The 12,899-nt window shown below is 45.2% G+C and overlaps 1 non-coding gene across 1 annotated transcript; it reads right to left on the reverse strand.

The window, feature by feature from the left end:
- Positions 1–6,372: 6,372 nt before the first annotated feature.
- Positions 6,373–6,445, reverse strand: Trnaa-ggc. The gene has a single exon. It is a non-coding gene; the product is annotated as a tRNA-Ala (tRNA).
- Positions 6,446–12,899: the final 6,454 nt, after the last annotated feature.

Raw genomic sequence — 12,899 nt, forward strand, 5'->3', positions numbered from 1 at the left:
CGCATCTAATTGTCGAATGCATACGTTTGCAGAATATTAGAGTTTGCAGCTGTGACTAAAAAATCACGCTGCGAAATGCGCTGGCGGCGCGGGCGGCGCGGACGGCGCGGACGGCGCAAAAACCGGCTGCGAAAACCGCCGCAAAAATCCGCCGCGGAAACCGCCGCAAAAACCGCCGCGGAAACCGCCGCAGATCGGTAAAATGATCTATCGAAAGCAGATAGAAAATATTATATCGATAATTACCGATCATCAATATTATGTAAAGATGACAGTAAAAATTATATAAAGAATATATATGTTGGTAAAAAATTAAATGTTGGTATGTAATATCGGTAATAAATTAACGATCGTTGGTATTATCGGTAATTATATGTTGGTAAAAATTATATGTTGGTAAAAAAATTAAATGTTACATAATATCGGTAAAAATTACCGACCGTCGGTAACATCGGTATGCCCCCCCATTACCGACTGCTGATAACCCCCTCCCCCACGGTGACGTCATACCCCCCGGGAACGTCATACCCCCCTCGCCCGCGGTACCCCCGCCCCCTCACTCCCCCCTCGGAGGACCATGGGTTAGAACCCCTATATAATACCTACTTAGGCCTACCTGTGTGCGGGGAGTGACCTGAAGGTCCTCAGGACCTTGCAGCGCCGAGCACTCATCTCGATGACCGCTGCGTACCGCACGGCGTCGACGGAGTCGCTCTGCGTGGTTGCTGGCGCGGTCCCCGTCGATATTCTTCTCGAAGAATATCCGGCGCGGTACACGGCTAGAAAAGAGATGGATGCCAGGATAGAAGACTCGACCGTCCCGTTCACCGGGAATGTTAGAAAAACCAAGGGTCTCATTAGGGGCGAGGCGTACAAGATGTGGCAGGCTCGATGGTCCCTCCGATGTTAGGGTCGGGGGGATTAGGAGAGCCCCTAACGGGCTTGCCACCGCCTGGGTACAGTGCCCTGTCTCCGTGGCCAGAAAGATTGCGGAGGCGCGCCGTATCCAGGTCGGTTGGGGCTTGGTCCGGGTAGAGGTGCTGGCGACAAGGCCCCTGCAATGCTTCCGATGTCTGGAAAAGGGGCATGTCCGTCAGCACTGCCGCAACGACGTCGACCGGTCTGGTGTGTGCTACCGCTGCGGCGGTCCGGGCCATCGGGCCGCGGAGTGTACCAGACGCCTGGTGTGTCCGGTGTGCTCCACGGCTGAGAAGGAGGTGGCCCATAGACTAAGAGAGGAGGCGTGCACCTTCCGTAACCTTTCAGAAAAAAAAGGGAAAGGGAGGAACAAAGGGGCGGAGAAAGCCCGAACCTCGCCTGCCCCTTCTTCCCAGGAAGGCGCTCGGCAGCGATCCCCGGTCCTCCGGGAACCGGTTGCCGGATCATCAGGGTTAGGTCAAATGGACCCTCCTCCGAATAAGAGGAGGAAACCTATGAGGCTCAGGAGTGGCAAGGCCTACCCATCTGCACCCGAGGACCCAGAGGCCCTCACCGAAGTGCAGATGGAGGAGATTCCCCCGCAGACGGTGGAAGGAGGAAGATCTGGGGCGGGCACAGCCCCCGCAATAGCAAAGAGGGTCGGCCTGGAGGATGCAAACTTGGCTCTACCAATGGCGTTTAAACTCCTCCAGGCCAATTTAGGCCACACAAAAATCGCCCAGGACCTGTTACTGCACTCGCTTGCCGAACGCGTGGCAGGCCTGGGCGTGGCGTCCGAGCCCTACCGGATCCCAGCTGACGATTCACGTTGGTTCGGGACTCCGGGGGGCTTGGTCGCAATATACTAAAGGTGCTGCCAGGAATCTCCCCGGCCGACGCTCATTGAGGCCGCGGAGTTCCTGGTAGAGGTGAGATGGAGGGCCCTGGTGGTGGTCGCCCTCTACGCTCCCCCAAGGTGGACTAGAGTCGACTACGAGACGCACTTGGACCGGGTGTCGGGGATCGTCAGACAATGCGCCGCTTACCTGGTGGTGGTGGCCGGGGACTTTAACGCCAAATCCACGGCGTGAGGTTCCCCGGCCACAAACGTCCGTGGTCGGCTCATCGAGTGCTGGGCGGCGTCGACGGGCCTTCGTCTTCTGAACGAAGGGTCGGTGAGCACCTGCGTTCGTCCGCAGGGCGAATCTATCCTCACTTGGGTCAATGGCGCCGCGGCGCGCGCGGTGGGAGGTTGGAAAGTGGCGGAGGGGGTGGATACAGGATCCAACGATCTCTATATAGAGGTGGTCCTCTCCGCCGTTCCCCCCGAGGTGCTCAGGCGCCGTCGGGAATGGGAGCGAGAGCGACCCGGTAGATGGGCCTTCCGGAAAATGGACTAGAACGCCCTCCGTGCGTCCATAGTGACGACGGAGTGGTCATGGGGGGAGGGTTCCCCTGCCTCCTGCTGGAGAAGGCTGATGTGGAGGAGGAGGCAGAAGGACTCGAGGAGGACATGGAAAGGGCGTGTAACGCGTCCATGCCGCGAGTCCGCCCCACGTCCTTCAGGTCCGCGTTTTGGTGGACGGAGGAGATAGCCGTTCTCAGGCGCTCCTCCGACCGGGCCAAGCGTTGGACGCAACGGACCAGAAGGGCGGGGGATGTTGCGGAAGCGACGATAGCGCGCAGAGTTTTCCGGGCCGCACGGAAAGCCCTGCGCGTTGCTATAGTGAAGGCCAAGACCAGGGCATGGGAGGATTTGCACAAATCCCTGGACAGGGACCCTTGGGGGCGCCCGTACAGGCTACTCCTGCATAAACTTAGACCCTGGGCGCCCCGAGTCACTGAAAGTTTGGACCTCTCACTCCTCGACAATGTGGTGGAAACCCTCTTCCCTGTATGAGGGTGAACTGGAGCGAGGAGTGGGAGGTGTCCGGGCACGATCTGACCCGGGCGGCCCGCCGGCTTGGGGGGACAAAAAAGGCCTCTGGGCCGGATGGAGTCCCGAGCCGGGCATAGGCTCTGGTCTTAGCCGACATTGGAGCCCGCCTGAGGCGCCTCTTTACTGGGTGCCTCAGGACGGTGGAAAAAGGCAGTGCTGGTTCTCATTCCCAAGGTGGGCCGGTCCCCGGACTCCCCTTCCGCGAATAGGCCTATTTGCCTATTGGACGAGGTGGATAAATTCTTTGAAAGAATTGTGGTGGCCCGCCTCGTTCGGCACCTCTCTCGGGAGGGCCCGGTCTTAAATAACGCGCAGTACGGCTTCCGCGAGGGCCGCTCCACGGTGGACGCGATCCTCGTGTAAGGGCCTTCGCGGAGGCGCAGGTGGAAGAGGGGAAGGTAGTTGTGGCGGTCTCGTTGGACATAAAGAACGCCTTTAACTCCCTCCCCTGGAACCGGGTGGAGGAGGCGATGCGGTACCACCGCTTCCCCCTCTACCTGGTCCACATTGTCCGGGCCTACTTCCGGGAGAGAAGCCTGGAGTTTGTTGACCGCGACGGGCTTCAACGCGGTCTTATAAAACATAATTCTTATGTTTGCAGATGCTGGATGGCTAATAAAATCAGTTTGGAGAGTCTGGACCCTCAAGGATTTCGTCGCGTTGAAATTTTCTAAGTCCTCGTCGTCGCCGGAGGCATCCTCGGATTCTCGCAAAGTCCAGGGCTCGCGCGCGTTGCTTCCCTGTTGATAGCATGAAAAATAATGTAATTTTAGCATAGAGAAAGCGGATGAGGAGTATTATTTAATTGCGGTGAGAATTTTAGGTAGTTGGAGTAATAGTGAGTGATAGTGTCTTAAAAGGTAATACTCTAAGTACGATAGCTAGATTCAGGTATAAAAATTCTGAGTTCCGCGAGGCATAAGGGAGAGAGAGTGTTTGTTTTGTCGGTGCGAGCAATGTCACGTTGCTGTATGTGTTCATGTGATTGGTCGATGCGTATTTAAAAAGGTCTCTATGCCAAAGTACAACGGCATTTATTTATTTATTTATTAATATATATTAGCTGAGTAATTAGCACGCAGTGCGTTAATTAGTGTCGCCCGTGCTAATGAGTTTATAAGTAAGTGTATAAAAAGACCTTAATAGTATATACTGGATGTGTGACAGTTATAGTCACACGTCATATATTAAAGATTAAATTTATATACTAATGTTGCTCGACCATCATATGCGCACACTAAACTCGCAACAACTAAGTTGAAAGATTATGGTGCCAGTGAGAGAACCCATGGGAGGCACAGTTATATTATACTTGTAGGAGCAGCGGTGACGCATGATAATATGTATGATTTTCAGAAGCTCATTGTAGCTCGAAGCTCGCACCGGTAAAAAACTGATATAAGTAATTAAATTCGACTGAAACAGGATATTATTAGTGTATTAAAATAGATCTGTGATAATAATATATCTGTGGACTCACCTGCTGTGGTGCTGTGTTGGTGGGTCAGCGGTGAGTCTGCGACTACTGTCAGCGACAAAAACAGTAGAGTAGATATTCTCTCTCCTGCGCATCTTCGAGCCACTGCTGCATTGCAACATTCTTATTTTATCGCATGGGTGCCTGTGACAACAGCTGCATTGTGTCTGTGCAGCGGTATTAATTTACTAAGCTGTCACAGGGTCACAGGCTTACATAACCTCCACAGCGGTAACATGTCATTTTGACAATCACTGGCTAGGAGGCTCACTTACCTTTTGCAGCGGTGTAACAGGTCTTCGGTGCTGTGTCCTTCCAGTTTCCTCGATTGTATTGCTAAATAGAATAATAGATTGTTATACTCATTGAGAGCGGTGGTTACTCGCTGCGTACTCACAGCATGCGCTGAGTATGTAACAGGAGTTGGAAATAAAAGAAGGGTTAGAGAATGATACACCGGAGGCAGGCTTGAAAATACATTTATTTATGCTAAGTGGAGCTCAGTTACATACAAAAATTCTCACAAACTAGTCGAGTGTGAATGTGCGCGGTTGGCTCAGCCGAGGGGCCAGCAGGATCGAAAACAGAATCTCTGTCGGGGCCGTGCTCGCTAATTTATTATAATATTTTATTGCCCAACGTGCCGGGCAGGCGGACCATCGAGGCTATCCGCCCCTGTCTTCTCGAATGGGTGGACAGGGGCCACGGCGGGCTGAACTTCCACCTGACGCAAGAGCTCACCGGGCTGCTGCGGTAAGTACCTGTGCCGCATAAGGAAAGAGCGTACGGCGCACTGCCACTACTGTACGGCCGATCGGTACACCGCGCAACACACCCTAGCTGACTGCCAGGCGTGGGCTGCCGAGCGGGACGTCCTGATCGCAGTGGTGGGCGGGCACCTCTCGCTTCTGGCCGTAGTTAAAGCTATGGTCGGGAGCGAGGAGGCTTGGGAGGCGGTGGCCTCCTTCTGCTCTTCTGTTAGGGGGCGGAAGGAGGCTGCCGAAAGAGTTAGGAGGGGGAGGCGGAGGTTATACAGCTCCCCCCCTCCACCTCCTCTTCGGAGGAGGATGAGGGGGAAGAGGAGCCGCGGAGGTATGTGAGGCGGGGTCGCAGAAGGCGTCCCCGTCCCCGCCCCCTCGCGCTCACCCCAGATACAGGGGAACCCCACCTGAGGGGTTTCCCCTTCCACCCACGGAGGAATTCCCTCACCCGGCGTGGCGGTCATTCCGGCTGCCCGCCTCCTGGACGGGCCAACCCGGAGGTTAGGACTCCCGAATTAGGAATGGAGCCCACCCACCCGCGGGGGGGCGGGGGATGCTCGGATGCGCCCTCCGCTCTCGGAGGCGTACCTCTGGGGCGTCTCCTCACCCGGCCCTCAGTAGGTGATAGAGTGGAGCTCCGGGGCAGGCAGGGACATCTGCTGCCGACAACCCCAAAACCCTCCCATAACATAGAAGGAGGAGGGCATACTAGGTGGCGATGGGACGCCGTACGTTCGAGATCTGCGTATCTTTTTCGTTCCAAAAAGAGAAAAATATCGAGAGCGCGGTCTCGCTAGGCCGGGACTCGAACTCGGGTCTTTTGCTTGCCGGGCGACTGCTCTAAACCACTGAGCTACCTGACTCCACGCTCCACGCTCACGACACTCTCTTCTTCCTTGATAACGCTCAGAGATGCCGTTCGGAAGCAACATCTCTGGCGCGATCCCGAGCGCACGGCGACTACAGAGAGAAACAATGTTACTGTACCAAATGGTACAGCTGTCAGTCTCTCAAAATCAAAGGTTGCTATCCTTTAAGACCTGCTGTCCATGTATGCCTGTCTCCACCGTTGCCCCTCCTCATCCGGTGCAAATAATACAAATAAGCCCCGGGGTCGACCCCAATTTTTTTGCAGCCCCTGGGTGCTTGGACGCAATGCGCCATGGGGGATTCACCATAGAAGGAGGATGGCATACTAGGTGGCGGCGGGACGCCGTGCGTTCGAGATATGCGTATCTTTTTCGTTCCAGAAAGAGAAAAATATCGAGAGCGCGGTCTTGTTAGGCCGGGACTCGAACCCGGATCTTTCGCTTGCCGGGCGACTGCTCTAAACCACTGAGCTACCTGACGCTAGGAAAGGTGAGACGAGAGGTCTTGTGTCCGCCTCTCGCCGCACAAATGCCAGGACTGGCACTCTAGGTGGGGTGGGAAGCTGGCTGGGATTTTGTCCCCCGCCAACCCTTCCCCCCCCCCGAGTTAGGAGCGTTCTAACGCTAGCGCAGAGCGGCCCCCTGAAGGATGCCGAAAGGTGATGCCAGAAGGTCGCTCCGTTCGCGCAGAGTAGGACACACCCAGTGGTTTTTAGTGGGTATACCTCCCCCACCTCTTTTGGGGGCAGGGGAGTCCCACATACCCCCGAAGACCTCCCCGGGTCTCTGGGGGATGCGTAATGCATTTTCCCCTGGGTCATGAAAAAAACAATAAAAAACAAAAAAAGGTTTCGCCAAGTGTGAAGTTAGCCCCTCCAAATTTCAATGTTAAATAACTTTTCTTCTAGAGGTGTGCAAACAAAAACTCGACTTGTTTCGAAATGTGTAAACGAAAATCTAACGATATCATGCGCCAGAAAATTTTTTCCTGCATTTTAACTTAGGTTTCGCCAAGTGTGAAGTTAGCCCCCCCCCCAAATTCAATGTTAAATAACTTTTTTTCTAGAGGTGTGCAAACAAAAACTCGAATTGTTTCGGAATGTGCAAAGGATAATCCAACGATATGCGTCAGAAAATTTTTTCCTGTAATTTTAACTTAGGTTTCGCCAAGTGTGAAGTTAGCCCTCCCAAAATTCAATGTTAAATAACTTTTTTTCTAGAAGTGTGCAAACGAGAACTCGACTTGTTTCAAAATGTGCAAACGAAAATCTAACGATATCATCCGTCAAAAAATCTTTTCCTGCAATTTTAACCTAGGTTTCGCCAAGTGTGAAGTTAGCGCCTCCAAATTCAATGTTAAATAACTTTTTTCTAGAGGTGTGCAAACGAAAACTCGACTTGTTTCGAAATGTGCAAACGAAAATCTAACAATATCATGCGTCAGAAAATTTTTTCCTGCAATTTTAACCTAGGTTTCGCCAAATGTAAAGTTAGCCCCTCCAAATTTCAATGTTACATAACTTTTTTTCTAGAGGTGTGCAAACGAAAACTCGAATTGTTTCGGAATGTGCAAACGAAAATCTAACGATTACATGCATTGTGAGTCAAGTTTGAGCATCTTGGAGGGCTAGTGTGAAGTTAGCCCTCCCAAAATTGTTTTTTAAATTTCTTTTAAACTAAAGGTGTGCAAACGAAAAATCTTGATGTGCAAACATGTGCAAACGATGTGCAATCGTTTGAGCTAAAAAAAAAGTTTACTTTTTCGAATGTTGGGGGGCTAGTGTGAAATTGCCCCCCCCCCCCAAATTGTTTTTTTAATAACTTTGAAACTAGAGGTGTGCAAACGAAAATTCTTGATGTGCAAACATGTGCAAACGATGAGCAAACGAATTAGGTGTAGAAATTGTATTTTTTTGAATATTGGGGAGCTAACTTCACGGGGCTCGTTTATAAAACATTCCTAAAACGAGTGGATGCTACTTGGGTGTCATTCCATTATTGGTTGCCACTAGGGAGCCTCTGAGGGAGAGAATGGCAAATTGATCACGTGACCAGGTCTCTGCTGATTTTATAAAGGCACAAGGCCTTCTCGACCAGTCACAATATCGATATAGAAAGTCGACAAGCTGGCCACTGTAAAACCAGACTTTCTATATCAATCTTCTGATTGGTTGAGAAGACCCTGTATGTCTTCATCAAATCAGCAGAAACCTGGTCACGTGATCACTTTGCCACTCTCTCTCTCAGAGGTTCTCTAGTTGTCACACGTGCCATGCCGCTGAAAATTTCTGCTCCATGAACACCGGTCTTATTGTTTTCAAAATCTCGCTCGCGTGCATTATTTGTTTTCGTAGCCTGGCGAACAGTAACTCGCATGACTCGTAGGCACACGCAGCATACTTTTTTTCACAATTTGGTATTACGTGTGAAATATTCAGGTTTGAATACATTAGGTATTCAAACACCGACTTCGACGCGATTCGGTGGACTTTGTAGGTGGTGTATGTACTTTTGTCACATAATATTTCTGTTCTGTGACTGTAATAATTTTGTGACTGTGTAATTTCTACAATACCAAAAAAGGCTGTACAGGCACGGGTTTCTCTGGCACGTTGGAGTGATAAGGAGACAGACGAAGAAAGCAACTGTGTATTATTTTTTTTGTAATTACGTAAGAATCACTTTTTTGCAATTTTCTCGCTTTATTTTTGTTGAATAAAAGATATTACTGCGTTTTCATTGTAGATTTTCGGCTCGACAAGAGGTATTGCACAAATTGAGTCAATTTGTTGACTGTGTTGTGCTCAAGAGGCAGATTCTTGCCAAGTATCTTCAGACTGATAATTTTGATAGTACTCGCAACTGATACGTTTGCTTTCATTCACCGGCGGACCGGCCAACATTTTATCGCAGTATGTATACTGTTAACACTGCAGTGGCCTGTATAGATTGTCCGTGTCCATTTGATAGACATACATATTTCGTACATATATCTTCAACTATACGAGTACACTGCAAATCTAAGTGCGTTATTTTTAAACACGTAAACGTGTAAAAAGGGCTTTAGCCAAATTACACATTTCTTACTGTTTTGAGTTACGTCATTTGATATCTTTAAGACGTGTAAATTTTAATATAATACATTTAAATGTGTTAAATAGTGTCACTCAAAACGGTAAGAAACGCGTAAAAAAAGATTCAGCTAAAGTAACACACTTGAGTTTGCAGTGTACTCAATACCTATTTTTAAAGATATTTCTCATGTAGCACATACACACATCAGTATTTAACGTATCTATAGTTTCAGAACCGTAAATCACACATCAAAAACGTATTAAACGTACCTATAGTTTCAGAACCGTAAATCACCAATAAGAAACGTTTTAGCAGAAATTTTTCTGAAACCTTATTTATGAAACGATTATAAAACGTTTCTTCAACGATTTTTTTTTGCAAAAATAACGTTTCACCTAACGTTTTTTGACTGGACATTTTTACTCACGAAAAACGTTTCAGAAACTTTATGAAACGTTTCGTTGTAACGTTTATAAAATATTTCTAAAACGTGTGTGTTACCTGCGTTGATATCCCAAGTAGCATACACACATGTTAGGAATGTTTTATAAACGTTAGAACCAAACCTTTCATAACCGTTTCTAAAACGTTCCTAACGTTTCTGAAACGTTTTTCATGAGTAAAAATGTTCACTCAAAAAAAAGTTAGGTAAAACGTTATTTTTTCAAAAAAAAAAATCGTTGAAGAAACGTTTTGTAAACGTTTTATAACGTTTTATAAACATTTCATAAATAAGGTTTCAGAAAGATTTCTATTAAAACGTTTCTTATTAGTTTACGGTTTGGCTTACAGCTTTACGGTTCTGAAACTATAGATATGTTTAAAAAATGTTTCTGATACGTGTATGTATTATCTAGGATGTTGCAAATCTTTCCGAAGTATTTTACTCGCTGAATTTGTCCGCAGAAAATGTCCATCATGTCCGGTTAGTGAGAAAAATGAGGTTGAATCTCCCCAAATAACGCGTTTTCGAGTATATTTGAAAATTTATAGTTTACAAATCCGATATGAAAAAGACTTCGAAAAGGATTCAAATTAAAGCTTGGATATTGTACTTTTAAATGAAAATATCGAATTTTTTACAGTCGGCATTGAACTTATAGCGAGCTTTACCTTTCACTTATCAGCTTTGTACATCCATCCCTATAAACTCGTAACAGATTCGACGATGCCGACTGTAACAGATTTGATATTTTCATGTAAAAGTACAATGTTCAAGTTTTAATTTGAGTCCATTTCGAAGTCTTTCGCACATCAGTGAGTCATTCGTGAGTTACAAATTTTCAAAAATGTCCTAAAACGTGTTTTTGGAGAGATTCTACTCCATTTTTTTCAAAAACCTGACGTGATAGAGCATTTCTGCTTGCGAATTTAAATTTAGTATACAAAATTATGCAGGAAACCATTGTTAAATTTCGAACATTTTTCCTAACCTTTATATTCGTGGGCCTGTGTAATATTTAAAAAATTCGTGAATATTTAAAAAATTATGGGTAAAGTTTGTAAAAGGGCATTTAACGTTCATATATTATCTTAAAAAATATAGTCTTCAAAATATCTTTATTATTTGATATATATATCATAATGGAATCTCTAAAAATTTTCCACAAAGTTAAGTAGGGGTCTTTGAAATGTGATGAAATAAATAATTAATTCTGGCGGTAATATGACTCTATCTCTGCGTGGAATAGACGGAACGTCTAAAATGCACGTCGAATCTGGAAATAAAGTCCGGCTACATGTATTACACTGCAGAGGAGTTATACTCAACTGCATTTCGAGTCATTTAATTCACGCGCCTAAAACATCCGGCGATTGCTTATATATGGCCAGTGAATACTTCTAATGCGATTGAAAATGAAGTAAATGTATGATTACAAATTATTTTTCTTCACAATCTTTAGGACGGTATCAATTATACTCGAGTCTGAAAAAAAGTAGTACTTATTCCTATTATTTTATATAGAAATAAAAGCATCTTATTTATTCAGACGTGATTACTCAGATGGCACAATGTATTCCTAAAGTATTCCCAAAGTATTATTTTTTCTTGAACGGTAATTCTTTAATAATTAGTAAGAGTATACTTTAGGAACGACTAAGGAAGTTACATGCACCATAATTAAAATTTCTGACTTCTTAAAGTATTCATTATAGATTATAATGAAATTCCAAGAAATAGTTTAGAATAAATTAGGCTCGGATAATTCTTTAGGAATTCTTTAAAATGAATTCTCTATGAATATCTATTTATTTCTGTGCTATCTGGGTAGTGGATACCATTTATACACCTATACATAAGACCTATTATGGATCTCATATTCTCATTATATACATTTAAAAAAATATTTATTAATGTTTTAAAGAAAAAAAAATTAAATCGTTCAAATATTTTCATGATGACTTGATTTGGAGTAATCCTCATATTAAAATCAAATTTATTCACTTATATTTATTGTCAGTTTGATGAAAAATTGAAACAAAAATGCTTATCAGAACTGTCTTGCTCTCTTACTGTTGATGCTGCGGCTGTATGTTTAATATTTATATATATACAGGGTTATCGAAAAGTATCGGACCCCCCTAAAATCTTCAGTTAGAATGCATTTTGGAGAAAATGTCCAATAGCAAAGTTGTATGATTTCAAGCGGCGAGTAAGATGATGACCTTGACTTTGACCTTGACCATGTCCTTCAAGGTCATTTCAAGGTTCAACCTTATTTTTTTAAATAAAACCCCGTACATTTTATTGCATATTCTTATAGCTTATCTCGAGAGCTTTCTAAAACGCTAGAATAAAACAATTTTTCCTTAAGTACTTTTTTAAATTTTAAATTTTTGGGGCTGTTTGTTTTCGTCCACGAGGTGACTGCTGCTCGCTAAGAAAAAGACAGCAATGCATCAAAGATTAAAATCAGTGATCCGTATTGTTTGCTCAAGAGCTCGTACATTGGTGCCTGCGAGAGTGAGAGAATAAAGATCGGCCCCGCCAACGCTTTCAGGCAGATTCCCGCTAACGCCTTCGGACATCACGCATTCGAGCAGCTTCTCGCGATCACTTTCGGGCAGTATTCCGCCGTAGCCTACTAGCACCACCGCTTGAAGCCGTACAACTTTGCTATTGGACATTTTCCCAAAATGCATTCTTACTGAAAATATTAGAGGGATCCAACACTTTTCGATTAATGTATTTTCTTTAAACCAATTAATTGGTATCATTATTCCGCGCACAAAAGTATTAAGGTTATAATTACTGAAAACTAAATAATATTTTACAAAATATTTTACATTTTGTGTCAAAAAATTGTCAAATTCAAACCTTTATAATTCAAAAAGTACTTAATGAAAAAATGTTTTATTCTAGCGTTTTGGAAAGCTCTAGAGATAAGCTATAAGAATATGCAATAAAATGTAGGGCATTCCATTTAAAAAAATAAGGTTGACCTTGAAATGACCTTGAAGGACATGGTAAAGGTCAAAGTCAAGGTCATCATCTTACTCCCCGCTTGAAACTATACAACTTTGCTATTGGACATTTTCTCCAAAATGCATTCTAACTGAAGATATTAGGGGGGTCCGATACTTTTTCATGACCCTATATATATACATATACAGGGTGAATATTATATACCGGAACACCTGAATATCTCGAAAACAAAGCTTTGTATAAAAAAAATGTTAAATACAAAAGTTGTAGGGTTTAAAAAGATCTATTTTATGATATTAGCAGTTTGACCTTGAGTTGCGTCATAAAGATCAGGTCAAGGTCACAATGATGTTTTTAAATGGATACCCCCATTTTTTATTGTATATTCTTGTAGCTTATCTCGAGAGCTTTCCAAAACACTATACTTAAGTAT

The sequence above is a fragment of the Odontomachus brunneus genome, unplaced genomic scaffold (assembly GCF_010583005.1).
Source record: "Odontomachus brunneus isolate Ranch 3 - 2012 unplaced genomic scaffold, Obru_v1 Obru_scaffold_185, whole genome shotgun sequence".
Taxonomy (NCBI): domain Eukaryota; kingdom Metazoa; phylum Arthropoda; class Insecta; order Hymenoptera; family Formicidae; genus Odontomachus; species Odontomachus brunneus.